The sequence below is a fragment of the Plecotus auritus genome (genome assembly GCF_963455305.1).
Source record: "Plecotus auritus genome assembly, chromosome: 6".
Taxonomy (NCBI): Eukaryota; Metazoa; Chordata; class Mammalia; order Chiroptera; family Vespertilionidae; genus Plecotus; species Plecotus auritus.
In genome coordinates this window covers 67,100,665-67,107,238 of record NC_137773.1, presented here as the reverse complement: position 1 = coordinate 67,107,238, position 6,574 = coordinate 67,100,665, and the positions used below count along the sequence as shown (strand labels likewise).

Sequence of the window (6,574 nt, the reverse complement as noted above, 5' to 3'; positions counted from 1 at the left end):
TTGTTTTATTCTCTCCAGACTGCTACACTTGGCTGCCCCACCCTTCAGGTAAAGCCGTAAAAGAGAAAACAATAACCACAGTGACACTGCAGAATTGATTCCTGTGTGAGTTTTGACACCCCAGCAAAATCCAGTCTGCTTTTGATCCCTCTTTAAGTTTGCCTGCAGTTGCTTTTTTATATTTTATACAAAGATTTTAGATGTCATGAGTGGAAAGAATCAGTTTTTGAGGCTCAGACCCAAATTGGAACTTATTTTCATACTAGAGGCCCAGTGCATGAAAATTGGTGCACTCGGGGGTGGGGGGAGTCCCTCAGCCCAGCCTGCACTCTCTCACAATCCTGGAACCCCTCGGGCAGGGTCCCTAGGCCTGGCCTGAGATCAGGGCCTATTGGGGCTTTCCTGCCCCTGGCTGCAGGCAGCTGGCCCTGCCCCACCACTGCCACTGCTTGCCATCTGTGTGGTGCAGCCCCCCTCTCCTGCCACCAGTTGCCTCCCTCTGCAGGCAACAGGTGTGAGGTATGATGGCTTGGGTGGCCTGGGCCTCCCTCTGAGGGGTGATTGCTGGCCAGCCGCACACCTGCCACAGTGTCACCGGCCAGTGGCCTGGGCCTCCCTCTTTCTTTTTTTTTTTTTTTTTTTAAGTAAGAGTAATGTTTATTGAGCAATACAGAACTGAGTACTATGAAGGGTTTACCAGAATGGAAATGCACCGCACCCCGCCCCTGCCACCCCCAACATGCAGAGATTACAGTACTTAGAAGTTACACGCAACAGCCATAACTGCTGAATATCTGTTTGTAACAACAACAACAACAACAACAACAACAAAAACAAAGCATAATTTATACTGTATCACATCAAGTGATTATAGAAATCCATTTATATATTACTTGTATAAAATCTTTATTTTGGTAAAAAAAAATTTAAAAAAAAAAGAAAGTATAAAAAACATGTGCAGTTGAAAACCCTGCCAGGACAGCCAGTCTGTAAACATTCAGTGAGAATGTGCTTTGGGAGGGCACCCATGCCTCGTGCCCACAGCAACTCCAGCAGTACCAACGAGGGTGCGCCCTGGCTGCCACTCTGGGCAGGACTGAGCTGGACCACAGTGGGTGGGTCCAGCAGGGCCTGGCACTGTGCCCTTCTCCAGCCTTGCATCAGGATCAGGGTCAGGGTCAAGGTCAGGGCTGGGGGCAGGCAGATTGCAGTTTCACTCTGAGTTTCATACTCAGCCTAATTTTGGTTGCAACTCATGGCTTTTCCTGGCAGCTCGGCAGTCCTTTGGGCGGGTGCCCTGGCGGAGAGGCCGGAGAAGTGCCCACAGCTGCCTGGTTGGGCGTCTCTCCGGCCCAGAGCCTCTGTCCTGCCTCCTGCAAGCCTGGCCCAGGCAGAACAGGCCCCCCTCAGGACTGCTTTGGTCTCAGCGCTTGGTTCTGGGTTTCATCAGCCTGGTTTCTTCCCCTGGTGTGGCTGAGTTTCACAAAAAAGTCCGGTCAATGCTGGCTGTGCCGAGCCTCACTGAAGAGTTTTTTATGCAGCAAGGAAGAGCCCTCTGGGACCCTCCTCCTCCTCCTCCTCCTCCTCCTCCTCCTCCTCATCGCCTCTTCCTCCAATTCCTCTTCCTAGCCCATGGTCACTTCTCCAGCTGCTCCAGCAGTGGGTTGCCTTCTGGAGTCAGTCGGGTGTCTTAACACTGTCGGTCCTGACGATGCAGGTGGGGCGATGCCGGTTGAGCATCAGGATGAGCTGCTGCTGCTCCTGATTCAGCTCCTCCATCTGGGTTTTCAGCTCCACATTCATGAGCTCCAGCCACTCAGATTCCCGCTGCAGAAACTCCTGCTCCTTCTTCTTCTTCCGGCATGGGGCTGCCGCCACTTTGTTCTTTTCCCAGCGCCTTTTCCTCCTCTCCTCTTCCTTGTCTAGCTCACTTTTCACAGGTTGAGGCCTCTTGCCCAGGTTCACCTCCAGGAAGTGCAAAGGGGCGATCATGGCCCCAATGTTGGATGTCAGCTCCTCTGAAGTCAGGGCTGAGCTGGGGAGTCGGTCAGGGGGCTGTGCCCTGGCAGAGAGCCTGCAGTCATGGAAGGGTCTGGAATCTGCCCAAGTGTCAGAGCAGGAGGAGTGGCAGTCCAGCCCTGCAGAAGCCGTGGGGGGAGGCTGCAACCTTGGGGCCTGGGCCAGGCTGCAGGCGCCATGCCCACTCAGGAGCTGCAGTGGCGCCAGCCCTGCCTTGCAGCATCCACCGCTGGCAGTGCCTCCTGTCTAAGCCGCCGAGTGTCCCTCCCGCAGACTGTGGCCTGGGTCTCTCTCTTTGAGGTGATTGATCCCGGGGCTCTGCCTGCCTGCCTCATTGCCTCTAACCACTCACCTGACTACCTGATCACCCCTAACTGCTCACCTGTCTACCGGATTGAACCTAACTACTCATCTGCCTGCCTGCCTGCTTATCGCCCATAACCATTTGCTGGGGGCGGTGCCAGCCTGGGGAGGGACCATCTGCCTACCTGATCGACCCTAACCACTCGCCTGCCTACCTGATCACCCCTAACCACTCTGCCTGCCTGCCTGATTGCCCCTAACTGCTTGCTTGGGGGTGGAGCCAGCCTGGCGAGGGGCTGTCTGCCTACCTGATCGTCCTTAACCGCTGGCCTGCCTACCTGATCATCCCTAACCACTTTCTGGGGGGCGGGGCCAGCCCAGCAAGGGGCCATGATGGTTCTGGTCTCTGGTCATTACCCCATTATGGTCCCTGGGCTTTTATTACATAGGATTTTTCTTAAATATAAAATATTAGAACATTTTTTAAATTCATGTAGGCTGTCTAGTCCCAAGCCCTCAATTTACAAACAAGGGACTGCAAACCTGAATTAAATTTCATTATTATCATACTGAATATTATGTAGACATGAATATAATTTATATTCTCAAATGAAGTGTTATATGAGAAACACTTATGAAAATTGGAGGCTCAGATAAGTAATTAAAGTTATTAACAATGTGAAGTAGTGTTTTTTAATTTTTTCCTTTAATCAACACATTAAGCACTTACTAAGTGCCAATCACTGCTTCAGTTTTAATTGCAAAAAAAATGTTGAAAGTTAAGAGACACTTAATGAAAAGATATACTGATAAGCTTTACAAGTGTAATAGTGTTTATAATGTTAGGATAGAAATTAAATTTTCAACAATCAACCTAAAATTATTTTTAACAACTATGCTAAAACTCACATTAGAATATATTTTATGCAAGAGCACTCCCATTGAAATTTACTCTCATTTATTATGGTGTGTTGAAACTGTATAACCTCAGGCTTTTGGTTTGTGTGTGTGTGTTTTGTATGTTTAATGACATTTCATAATTTTTAAGAAATTATTTTTGGATATTGTCAGTGCAGAGATATAGTGATTTTGACAAGAACTGAACAAATGCCATGATGCCCAAAACTCTGGGAAAAATATAAAATTCTACCATTTTGGATACAAGATGTGGCCATGAACCTTCTCCCCCTATTATATGAGACATTATCATCTCTGGGAACCTAAAAATCAGGACGACTTTCAAGAAATTTTCTAACACATTATATAATTCATTATACCACTTGGTTGAGAGTGAGCCCAATTAGCAATGATTACTTAAAGACAATTTTTGGAAAAAAATACATCTCGAAGTGACTTGTTTGATGTTCTGCATAGTCCTGATATTATTGAAGTGTCTATGTCGAACTGATTTTGGTATCCTGAAGTAAAACGAATGAGGCCAGTATTTATTATCAAAGATACCTGGATGGGGGAGGATCAAAAAAGACGGTCTCCTGTCCCTCCCTATCAATATATTTTTGTTAATAAATTCATTTCTCACTGTGGTGTGGCTCTATTTTCAAGTGGGAGGAGGAGTAAGTGTTTTTCAGGAACTTAGGAATTATAATCGGAGCTATATGACAAGTGTAAGTAGAAAACTACATTATACTCTTCATGGTTTAGAGACTGTGGACTACTTTATTTGGTAATTAGTTCCAATGCACAGGTTTTCTCTAAACACTTTCAAAGTCTATGAAAGTCTCTTATAAACCATTTGTTCGGTAACCTCAGTCTTCACACTGGCATTCTATCAGTCCAATGGTTGTAGGGCATTCCCTAATGGAATTTTTATCTGGGCTGATAAAGTGTTCTTTACTTAGTGTACAAACCTGAAAAATCCTAAACTAAACTAAGACATTTCCAACAACTTAATTAAGACCCTGGAATAAATGGCAACACAGGAGAGAGGGTATTAAATTATCTGTACAAACTTAAACAAAGATTTGGAATAGAGACATTTACTGAGACATTGAGTTTGTGAAAATGTATTTAATCTATTCTCCTATATAATTAAAATTTAGACTGGACATAAAATTTTGTTTTGGATAAGTATGTGATGACATTTTAGTGTTCTCTAACATTCAGTATTGTAATTGAGAATATGGATGTCTTATTCATCTTAATCCTTTCCTTGTAATGTTTTTTCTTTCTGAACTATGAAGGTTACTTCAACATTCTTCTTTTTCTTAAATATATTTTTATTGATTTCTGAGAGGAAGGGAGAGGGAGAGAGATAGAAACATCAGTGATGAGAAAGAATCACTGATTGGCTGCCTCCTGCACACCCCTACTGGAGATCAAGCCAGAAACCCATATGCCCTTAACCAGAATTGAACTCAGGACCCTTCAGTCTGCAGGCCAACTGAGCCAAACTGTCATCATTCTTAATTTCTAAAATTCACAAAGATATGCCTTTATTTAGATCTATTTCTATTTACTACCCTAGCTATTTACTTAATGGGTCCTTTCGTAAAAAATGTTTCTGACATCTGAAAATTTTATTGAATAATTTCTTTGCCAATATTCCCCAAATTTTAGTGTTCAATTTTTTCTTTAAAAAATATGTTTTATTATTTAAACCTTAATATTTTTGGCTGTTTCCTTTCTTATATGTATTCTACCATTTTTTCATCTTTTCTCTTTTTGTTCTATTGTCTCACCTTTATTTTCCAACCTTTCTATTGAACTTTTATTTTTGCTATTATTATTATTTATTTTTTTATTTTTCAGTGCTCTTTTTTCTATGAAGGGTCTTTCTTTATAGTAGGAGCCTATTCCTTTTTCATAGATACAATCACTAATGCTAGCATCTTTGATGACTCCTTTCCCTACCTTTATGTATTTCTAAGTGTTACTATTTCCTGTTTGCTTTTTCTGGTTTCTATCTGATTATTAGATTTTATTTTCATTAAGTGCTTGGGATTCCTTAGCTATCTCAACGTATTTAATAATTATCCATTAAAAAATGTTTGGGGTCACCATGTGTAACTGTGCTTTATCAACTGTAAATTTGATTGAAGTATAATATAGTAGGACTGTTATATTTAGAAAACAACAATAAAAGTATCTTTAGGTCTTTGATCTGAGGCAATTTCTCCCAGGGAAGATGTCTTCCCTCTGCCAAAAGGATTCTAATTAACTAAGCATCTTTGTTCTGGGAGTTCTTGGACCTTAGTGAGTGAGGGATGATGGCTGTGTGATTTGTTCATTAATGATAGTATTTATTAAACACTTTGTTCACTAATGGTAGTTAGCATTTACTAGTGTTGAGCACTGATTCTGTGCCATTTTAATGCTCTGCTTTATTTTCTCTCTTATTTCTCACATAACACTATGAGTTAGGTACAAGAATTATACATATGTCACAATTGGTAAATTAGATCCAGATACATTAAATGGCACATCTAAAGTCACAAGAGGAGAAAGTTGTGTTCATTTTCCTATAGAATGGTTGGACTTTATTTTTCTCTCCTTTGATCCTCCAACTAAAGGAATTCAATTTCTAGTTTGTGTGTTAGAAAGGCTTATTGAGATTTTTATTTGTTCACTTGTTTACTTACCATGTTTTCTAACCTCTTTTGAAAGGAACATCATTGCCAGACATATGTTCAGACATATTTTTCATCCCATTATATATGACTAGAGGTTCGATGCACAAAATCCGTGCAAGGGGCTCAGCCCTCGTGGCCCTGGCTGCCTCACCCACTGGTCGTTCCAGAAGTTCATTCCGGGAGGTCGTTTGGAAGGTTGTTCCACTGTCCGGTCTAATTAGCATATTAGCTCTTTATTATATAGGATTATAGGTAAATGGATGAATTATATGGCATGTTGTGCTTTGGTCTCTGTATATACACTGTGCTTCCAAAGCCATGAGAAATGTTTCTGATATTCCTATTATGCTATGCTCAAAATGCATGAATGAAAGAGCGAGCTACATGATTGTTGTTGTTTTTTTCTGTTTAGTGCAGTATAATTGTTTCTCTGCCTTTTCATAAAATTATTTCAGATTTTCTTAGAAAGAAATTGTAGTCATGCTTTAACAGCACAATTATCAAGGCAATTTTATTATCTAGTCATGAAGAAAAAAATGCAAGGTAGAAGTGAAATATGGCTGCTAAACTTTAAAAAATATAATTTTTATCTTTTGTTAACCGAAGATAGATGTAAGGTAGGGAAAAGGACATCTTATATACCTCACAGAAGTGATTAAATA

At 41.7% G+C, this 6,574-nt stretch overlaps 1 pseudogene across 1 annotated transcript; it reads right to left on the bottom strand.

Moving 5' to 3' along the window:
• Positions 1 to 1,636: 1,636 nt before the first annotated feature.
• Positions 1,637 to 2,198, bottom strand: LOC308251670 (jun dimerization protein 2-like; annotated as a pseudogene). Its single transcript has one exon. The product of its transcript is annotated as a jun dimerization protein 2-like (transcript).
• Between the last annotated feature and the right edge of the window lie 4,376 nt (positions 2,199 to 6,574).